This window comes from Piliocolobus tephrosceles, unplaced genomic scaffold (genome assembly GCF_002776525.5).
Source record: "Piliocolobus tephrosceles isolate RC106 unplaced genomic scaffold, ASM277652v3 unscaffolded_33275, whole genome shotgun sequence".
NCBI lineage: Eukaryota > Metazoa > Chordata > Mammalia > Primates > Cercopithecidae > Piliocolobus > Piliocolobus tephrosceles.
Window position 1 is genome coordinate 6,691 of NW_022316838.1, and position 9,942 is coordinate 16,632.

At 38.8% G+C, this 9,942-nt stretch overlaps 1 long non-coding RNA gene across 1 annotated transcript; it reads right to left on the reverse strand.

The window, feature by feature from the left end:
* Positions 1-258: 258 nt before the first annotated feature.
* Positions 259-9,628, reverse strand: LOC113222671. The gene is made up of 4 exons (XR_003308494.1): positions 9,589-9,628; positions 2,394-2,481; positions 898-932; positions 259-325 (listed from the first exon to the last, which is right to left on the reverse strand). It is a non-coding gene; the product is annotated as an uncharacterized LOC113222671 (long non-coding RNA).
* Positions 9,629-9,942: the final 314 nt, after the last annotated feature.

Consider the following 9,942-nt stretch of genomic DNA (forward strand, 5'->3'; position numbering starts at 1 on the left):
GTGTATATGTGTGTGGGGTAGGCGTGCACGCCTGGGATGGTTTCAGTCAATGACTTTTATCTTTCAATTTCATTTCGTTCTAAATTGCAGTATATGGCTGCAGATGAAAAGTTCCTCAGGTTAGAAGGTAGGAGTGCAGTATCTAAACCCTGAAACCCTGGGAAATGTTGTCTAAAGTAGCTTTTAAAATACAAAGTTAATCTGTGTTCATTATATGCAGAGGAAAATGGAACAGAAAACAAAGATTAATTTACTCACCATCATGTATGACTAGATTTCCTGTTACTCTGTGTTCTATGAGAAGTGTATCCTGACTTGAGGTTCTCTAGGAAGAATTTGTACTTGTCATGGCTACACACAGTTTCATTTCCTCATAGAAACAAGTTAGTGGTTAAAATGTGTGCTTAGAACTGGGTCATGACCTTTGTAAGGGTCGTCTTTCAGCTTCTGTAGTTTGGAGGGTGACAAAGTTGTGTGCAGTTGGGCTGGATTTGTGCAGTGTTGGGTCAGAGCTATCATCAATGGACATGTTTAGAGGTGAAATGACAAGATCTGTCTCTCAACGAAACACTATTAGAAACATTAAAAAAATACACAGACTCAGTCATTACATGTGTTTAAAGATAGACTTAGAAAATAACTATGCTTGGCCTCATTTTTGGTCATGAGTTCAAATGTTAGTTATGAAGGATTCTATAGTTTTTTCAAGTAAGATAAGTGCAATAAGCTACATGAATGGATACAAATGTTAAGTGAAACGTTTTGATTTTCTACTGTGTCACAGTTAATGATAAGACATTAAATAGATGACATATTTTCCTAAATAATTTGAGTTAAGACGAGTGTATAACTATGTTACCGATAGATAAAATAATCCCATTAAACTTACAAACTCACCCAAGTGAAGATGGACTCGGGACACCATCTGCTTCCTGTGGGGAAGTGAAGCAAAATGCATAGGATGAACAAATACGTTGTTGAGGTTAAGCTTACTCTTAGAATTCAAGTTCATTACTAGTCAGTTCTGAGTAATGGTACTTCAAGGATGCCTCGATCATGGAATATGATCTCAGTGGTGGCACAGCACCCTACCTCCCAATGCTTGTATTAGTGAGGGGGGCTGAACCCTATCCTCCTCCAAATTCATACGTTGACACCCTGACACCCAGTGACCTAGAATGTGACTGTATGTGGAAATAGGGTCTTGAAAGAGGTAAGTGATGTTAGATGAGGCTATTAGGGTGAGCTCTAATCCAGAGTGACTGGTCTTATTTTATGAAGGGGAGATTATGACAGAGACACAAACAGAAAAAAGACTGTGGGAGGACACAGAGAATAGGTGGCCAATTACAAGGCATGGAGAGAGGCCTTGGGAGAAACGAACCCTGCAGACACTGTGCTCTGGGACTTCCAGCCTCCAGATATGTCAGAAAATACATTTCTTGTTCCAACATCCCATGTGTGGTTCCTGCTTGTGGAAGCTCTAGTAAAGAAAAACACCTGCTACATGTGCACAAACATATTGTTTTCAGTGCTCTTAAGTAACAACCTGGGAGTGGGAGTGCTGGGTCATATGGTAAGTATATGCTCAGCATCTGAAGCTTTGCCGAACTGCTTGCCAATGTGGCATCATCTTTCATCCCCATGAGCAACGGATGCAATGACTTTCAGTTCTCCGATGTCTTCACCAACACTTGGTACTTATCATGATTTTTTATTATATTTTTCAGAGGCAGGGTCTTGCTATGTTGCCCAGACTGGTCTCAAACTCTTGGACTCAAGGGATCCTCCTGACTCGTGGGCCACCCAAAGCTCTGGGATTTTAGGTGTGAAGCCTTGTGCCTGGATGATATCATTAATCTGTTTTCTTGCATCTATTCTAATGGGGTGCAGCAGTATCTTAGTGTGGTTTTAGCTGGTGGTTCCCTAGTGGAAATGATGCTGAGCACCATTTTGTATAATTTATTTCTCATGGATATGTTTGCCTTGGTGAAGAGCGTGTTCGAATCTTTCGCCCGTTTAAAAACTGAGCTGTTGTATATTATTGAGTTTTCACGATTCTTCAAATATTTTGTACAAAAGCGTATGACTTGCACATATATTTTAGTCTGTGGCTTATATTTTCATTCCTTTACTGGTGACAACTGAAGAAATAATTTTAAATGCTTAAAATCAAATGTATCCTGCTTTAGTGAAATAGTATTTTCGGTATCTATCAAAGAAAAGTTTGCCTAACACAAGACTCTGAAGATATTCTATGATTCTTGCAGGAATGTTAAGGTTTCCCCCTCTTAATATGAGGTATGTGATGGATTTTGCATTGGTTTTCCATGTGGTGCTGAGCTGTGTGTTTGGCATGTCGTTATCCTGCTGCTGTAGAACACTCAACTTACCTTTGCCGACGAGTCCCCGTCCGGGTTTACTGAAGTGCAGAAGTGACATGGGCTCTTGTAAATCAGCAGGGAGCTCTTGACCTTGGCTCTGGTGGGACAGGAAGGAGGAGAGAAACTCATCTCAGCTTTGTGGCGGGCTCAGGGCAGCACTGGAGGCTGCAGCACATCCTGTCAGCACCACTGCTGTGGGGCGCATGTGTCTCAGAAACGTGGCGATCAGCAGCTCCCGGGAGGGTGTCTGAGTGCTCCCGAGTTATGCACAGTGGCAAATGTAAGCAGCTTGTCATGTAAAGGACCATGACTCTTTGCCACTGGGACAATTGCAAAGCTGTGCCTAAACCCACCGTGTCAGACCTGCCCTACACCTGTACCTAAGACAGGTTCTGAAGGGTGATGGCAGATGGGAGTCAGGGCTGATGTGCAGTACCCACGTGGACAAACAGAACAGCATGTGGAGACTCATACTATGGACTCTCACCCCAGGAACCACCACAGCAGCACATGAGAATAAAACAAAAAGTCACAGAGCCTTTGGAAGACGCCATAGGCCACAGCAGATTCCACAGGACAAGTGACAACTGTGCTACTCTCTCGAAAGTGCCACCTCCCAGTTGGAGGCCAACTAGCTCAGGACATGACAGCAACTTATGACAGAATAACCTTGCTCCTAGGAAGGAGAAAATAAGAGCTTATTCCACCTCCTGCAACATCCTGGATAACCAGAGGTCCTGAGTCTGTCCATGTGACAACTTCACTGCTAGAATAAACAGCCTCTGAGAAAGTCACCACAGTAAACTTGTCGACAGCCGAGGACCCCTACAGAGTCCACTTCAGTCCCGTCACCTCCACCGGGGCAGGTGCTGGCATCCACAGCTGGGAGACCTGAGGACGGACCACATCACAGAACTCTGTGCAGACATTCCCCAGCACCAGCCTGGTAGTCCTGCTGGGTGGAGAGACCCAGAAGAACAATAGCAATCACTGCTGTCTGGTTTGCAGGAAGCTCCATCTCTAGGGGAAGGGGGAGTGCACAAATCACCACCCTCTTTAGTCCCATGGGGGACCACCCCACGGGACTAAAGAATCTGACCAGTAGCCCTTGAGTTCCAGATTTTCCCACTGAAATAATCTACACACATGAGGAGGAATCAGACAAGTAATCCTGGTAATATGATGAAACAGGGTTCTAGTACACCCTCACTAGCTCCCCAGCAATAGATCCAAACTAAGAAGAAAATCAGAATTGCCGGAAAGAATTCAGAAGGCTGATTGTTAAGCTACTCAAGGAAATACCAAAGAAAGGTGATAACCAACTTAAAGAAATTTAAAAATCAATACAGGATGTAAATGAATAATGCTCCAGGGCAATAGAGATCCTAAGGAAAACATAGTCACAACTTCTGGAATGAAAGACACACAAAGAGAAATACAAAATGCACTGGAAACTTTCAACAGCAGGATCCAACAAGTAGAAGAAAGAACTTCAGAACTCAAAGACAAGGTTTTTTAATGAACACAGCCAGACAAAGAGGAAAAAAATAATAATAATTTAAAAAAGACAAAGCCCCCAAAAACTTAGGGATTATGTTAAGCAGCCAAACCTAAAAATAGTTAGTGTTCCTGAGGAAGAAGAGAAATCTAGAAGTTTGCAAAACTTATTTCAGGAACTAATCAAGGAAACCTTCCCTGGCCTTGCACGAGTTCTAGACATCCAAAGACAAGAAGCTCAAAGAATGCTTGGGAAATTCATTGCAAAAAGATCATCACCGAGGCACACAGTCATCAGGTTATCTAAAGTCTAGACAAATGAAAGAATCTTAAGAGCTGTGATGCAAAAGCATAAGGTAACCTCTAAAGGAAAACCTGTCATATTAGCAGCAGATTTCTCAGCAGAAACTCTGCATACTAGAAGGGATTGGGGTCCTATCTCTAGCCTCTTCAAACAAAATAATTAACAGCCAATAATTTTATATTCAGCAAAACTAACTTTCCTAAATGAAGTCAAGACAATGTCTGTTTCAGAAAAACACATGCTGAGACAACTATCCACTACCAAGTCAGTCCTACAATATATGCTAAAAGGAGTTCCAAATCTTAAAACCTCAAAATACACCAAAATAGAACCTCCTTAAAGCATAAATCTCACAGGACTGAGAAAACCGAAATGCAAAGAAAGAAACCAAGGTATTCAGGCAACAAGTCGCATGATCAATAAAACAGTATCTCACATCCAAATGCTAACATTGAATCTAAATGGCCTAAAAGCACCAACTGAAAAATACAGAGGGGAAGAATGGAGAAAAATCCATCAACCAAGTATCTGCTGTCTTTAAGGGACGCACCTAATGTATAAGGACTGAAATAAACTTAAGGTGAAGGGGTGGAAAAGATATGACAAACAAATGGAACCAACAGCAGACAGGCGGAACTATTCTGATACCAGACTCAACAGACTTTAAAGCCACAACAGTTAAGAAAAACAAAGAGCAAGATTATACAATAACAAAAGAATGCCTCCAAAAGGAAAATATCACAATCCTAAACATATATGCACCTAATGAGGGACCTCCCAAATTTATAAAACAATTATTACTGTATATAAGAAATGAGACAGATGAAAACACAATTACAGTGATGGACTTGATACTCCACTGATAGCACTAGACAGGTCATCAAGACAGAACGTGAGCAAAGAAACAATGAATTTAAACTATACCCTAGAACAAAAGGACTTGACAGATATTTACAGAACGTTCTACCAACAACTGCAGAATGTACATTCTTTTCATCAGTACATGGAACATCCTCTAAGACACATCATATGATAGGCCACAAAACAAGTTTCAATGAATTTAAGAAAATCAAAATTACATCAAGTATCTTTTCAGACCACAAGGGAATAAAATTGGTAATTAACTCCAAAAGGAACCTGCAAAATTACACAAATATGTAGAAATTAAATAACTGCTTCTGAATGATCTTTGAGTTGACAATGAAATCAAGAGGGAAATTTAAAAATTCTTCAAACTGAATGATAACTGTGACACAATTTATGAAAACTTCTAGGACACAGTAAAAGTGATGCTAAAAGGAATGTTCACAGCACTACATGGCCATATCAAAAACACTGAAAGAACACATATAGATAATCTAAGGTCACACCTGAAGTAACCAGAGAAACAAGAACAAATCAAACCCAAACCCAGCAGAAGAAAAGTAATAACAAATATCAGAGCAGAACTGAATGAAATTCAAAAAAAAACAAACACAAAAACTACAAAAGAAAATTAAAAAGTTGGTTTTCTGAAAAGACAAACAAAATTCTTAGACCATTAGCAAGATCAACCAAGAAAAGAAGAGAAAAGATCCAAATAAGCTCAATTAGAAATGAAATGAGAGGTAGTACAACTGATACCACAGGAATACAAAAGATCTTATTTAAGGCCAATATGAACATCTTTATGCACGCAAACTAGAAAATCTAGAGGGGATGGTAAATCCCTGAAAATAAAACGCACCTAGATTAAATCAGGAAGAAATAGAAACTCTTAACAGATTAATAACTAGTAGTAAGATTGAAACAGTAATAAAAAAATTGCCAACTAAGATGGCCATGATGTATTCACAGCTGAATTCTATCAGGCATCCAAAGAAAGACTGGTGGCAATCTTATGGAAACTATTCCAAAAGATAAAGAGGGAATCCTCCGTAAATCATTCTATGAAGCCAGTTTCACCTTAAACCAGAAAAGGACATAACAAAAAGACAAAACTACAGACCAATATCCTTCATGAATATAGATGCAAAAATCCTCAACAAAATACTAGCTAACTGAATCAAACAGCATATCAAAAAGATAATACACCATCATCAAATGGGTTTCATACTAGGTATGCAGGAGTGGCTTAACATATGCAAGTCAATAAATGTGATACCTCAAATAAACAGAATTTTTAAAAAATCATAGATCATCTCAATAGATGTAGAAAAAGCATTTGACAAAATCTGCCACCCTTTATAAATAGAACACTCATCAAAATCAACACAGAATGGACATACCTCAAGGTTATAAAAGTCCTCTATGACAAACCCACAGCCAACGTTATACTGAATGAGGAAAAGTTGAAAGCATTGCCCCTCAGAACTGGAATAAGACGGATGCCCACTTTCACCACTTCTTTTTGACATAGAACTGGAAGGCCTAGCCAGAGCAATCAGACAAGAGAAAGAAAGAGCATCCAAATTAGAAAACAGGAAGTCAAACTGTCCCTGTTCACTGATGATATTGTTGTATACCTTGAAAACTCTAAAGACTTATCCAGAAAGCTCCTAAATCTAATAAACGAATTCAGTAAAATTTCAGGATACAAAATCAATGGACAAAAATCAATAACATTGTTATGTGCCAACAATGAGCAAGCTGAGAATCAAATGAAGAAGTCAACTCCTTTTGCAACAGCTGAAAAAAGAAAAAACAAAACAAAACAAAAAAAAAACCTTAGGAATATACCTAACCCAAAAGGTGGAAGATCTCAACAAGGAAACTACAAAAGCCTGCTGAAAGAAATCACAGAAAATGCAAATAAATGGAAACACATCCCAGGCTCGTGGATGGGTAGAATTAGTATTGTGAAAATGACCATACTGCCAAAAGCGATCTACAAATTTAATGCAAGTCCCATCAAAATACAATCATCATTCTTCACAGAACTAGAAAAAACAATCCTAAAACTTATATGGAACCAAAAAAGACACCACAAAGACAAGCAACACTAATCAAAAAGAACAAATCCCAAAGGACTTTAAACCCAGTTCTTTGGGAGGCTAAATCATTTGTTCTTTATGATTTTGGGAGGCATCACATTACCTGAATTCAAACTATACTACAAAACTAGAGTTACCAAAACAGCATGTTACTAATATAGAAATAGGCACATATAAATCAATGGAACAGAATAGAGAACCCATAAATAAAGCCAAATACTTACTGCCAATTGATTTTCAGCAAACAAAAAAATATCAAGTGGGGAAAGGACACCCTATTCAACATATGGTACTGGGATAATTCATAAGCTACATGTAGAAGAATGAAGCTGGATCCCCACCTCACATCTTTTACAAATATCAACTGAGGATGGATCAAACACTTAAATCTAAGACCTGAAAGCATTCAAAAATCTACAAGATATCATCAGAAAAACTTTTGTAGGCATTAACTTAGGCAAAGATCTCATGACTAAGAATCCAAAAGCAAATGCAACAAGAACAAAGATATAGAGATGCAATTTATCTTAATTTTATTTTAAACTAAAAAACTTCAGCACAGCAAAAGAAATAATAAGCAGAGTAAGCAAGACCCCAGAAAGGAAGAAAATATTCAGAATCTATACATCTGACGAAGGACTAATATCCAGAATCTAATGAACTTAAACAAATCTGCAAGAAAAAAACAAATCATCCAGTTGGGCGTGGTGGCTCATGACTGTAAACCCAGTCCTTCAGGAGGCTAAGGGGGGTGGATCACTTGAAATCAAGAGTTCAAGACCAGCCTTGCCAACATGGCGAAACGCCGCCTCTACTAACAATACAAAAATTAGCTGGGTGTGCTGGTGGGCACCTGTAATCCCAGCTACTTGGGAGCCTGAGGCAGGAGAATTGCTTGAACCTGGGAGGTGGAGGCTTCAGTGAGCCATGATCGTGCCACTGCACTCCAGCTTGGATGACAGAGTGAGACTGTCTCAAAAAAAAAAAAAAAAAAAAAAATCCCATCAAAAAGTGGGCAAAGTTCATGAAGAGAAAATTCTCAAAAGAAGATATACAAATGGCCAACACATATGAAAAAATGCTCAACATCACTAATTATCAGGAAATGCAAATAAAATCCACAATGCAATACCACTTTTTATTCCTGGAAGAATGGCCATAATTTTAAAAATAAAGAAATAACACATGTTGGCATGGATGTGGTAAAAAGGGAACATTTTACACTGCCAGTGGGAACGTAAACTGTTACAACCACTACAAAAAACAGTATGGAGATTCTGTAAAGAACTAAAGGCAGAACTATCATTTGATCCAGCAATCCCACTACTGGCTATCTACCCAGAAGAAAATAAGTTACCTTATGAAAAAGATACTAGCACACACATGTTTATAGCAGCATAGTTTGCAATTGCAAAAACATGAACCAGCCTAAAATAAATCAGTAGATAAAGAAAATGTGATATATATTTGTGATCTCTATATAGGTACATACCACGGAATACTACTCAGCCATAAAAAAGAATGAAATATTGGCACTCACACAACCTGGATGGAGTTGCAGCCCATTATTCCTAGTGTAAGTAACTTAAGAATGAAAATCCAAACATCATACTATCTCACTTATAAGAGGGAGCCAAGCTATGAGGATGCAAAGGCGTAAGAATGATTTAATGGGCTTTTGGAACTCAGGGGAAACGGTGGGTGGAGGGTGACAAGATAAAACTACACTTTGGGTACAGTGAACACTGATCAGGTGGTGGGTGCACCAAAATCTCAGAAATCAACACTGAAAATCTTTTCCATGCAACCAAACACCTTGTTCCCCAAAACTATTGAAATAAAATAAAAATAAAAATTATAACTATATAAGCAAGGAATGTCTAAGGATATTTATATAACCTTAGAGTAATGAAGCTTTTTAAAGCAAGACAAAAGGAAATGTTAACAAATTTGGCGTTAGAAAAGTTTACAACCTCTACATGGTGAAAGATCCCATAGGGTTCCTAATATGCAAAGAGTTACTACATTTGATAATCCAAACAATCCAACAGTTGAATGTTAATTCATACAAGAAAAACTGTAAAATGGTCAAAACACGAAAAAATGTTGTCTTAATGGTAGTAAAGAGATGCAATTGAAATATCACATTTTATTGCAATAAAACTAAACACACTCTTAGTATCTCAGGCTGATAGAGTGACAAGAGTTGAAGGAAGGGTGAACTGTGCCAACCTTTAGAGACAGTCACCATACAGAGTCTGTGAAGATTGAAAATGCACATGACCTTTGACTTTGAGCCTCCAAAATAAAATGACCTACACAGCACAACACTGGCTCAAAGATGCTTTTGGAAACCGTGTTTGCGAGGCCAACCAGACGAGTGTACAACTATGTTACTGATAAAACATTCCCGTTAAGTTTATGAACTTACCCAAGTGAAGATGGACTTGGTTCATCTTCTGCTTCCTATGGGGAAGTGAAGCAAAATTCACAGGATGAACAAAGACCTTGTTGACGTTGAGCTTAAATTCAAGTTCATTACTAGTCAGTTCTGAGTAACACTACTTCAAGGATGCCTGGATCATGGAATAAGATCTCAGTGGTGGCACAGCACCCTTCCTCCCAATCCTTGTATTATGGGCTGAACTATATCCTCCTCCAAATTCATAGGTTGACATCCTGACACCCAGTGACCTAGAATGTGACTGTATGAGGAGACAGGGTCTTGAAAGAGGTAACTGACATTAGATGAGGCTACTAGGGTGAGCCCTATCCAGAGTGACTG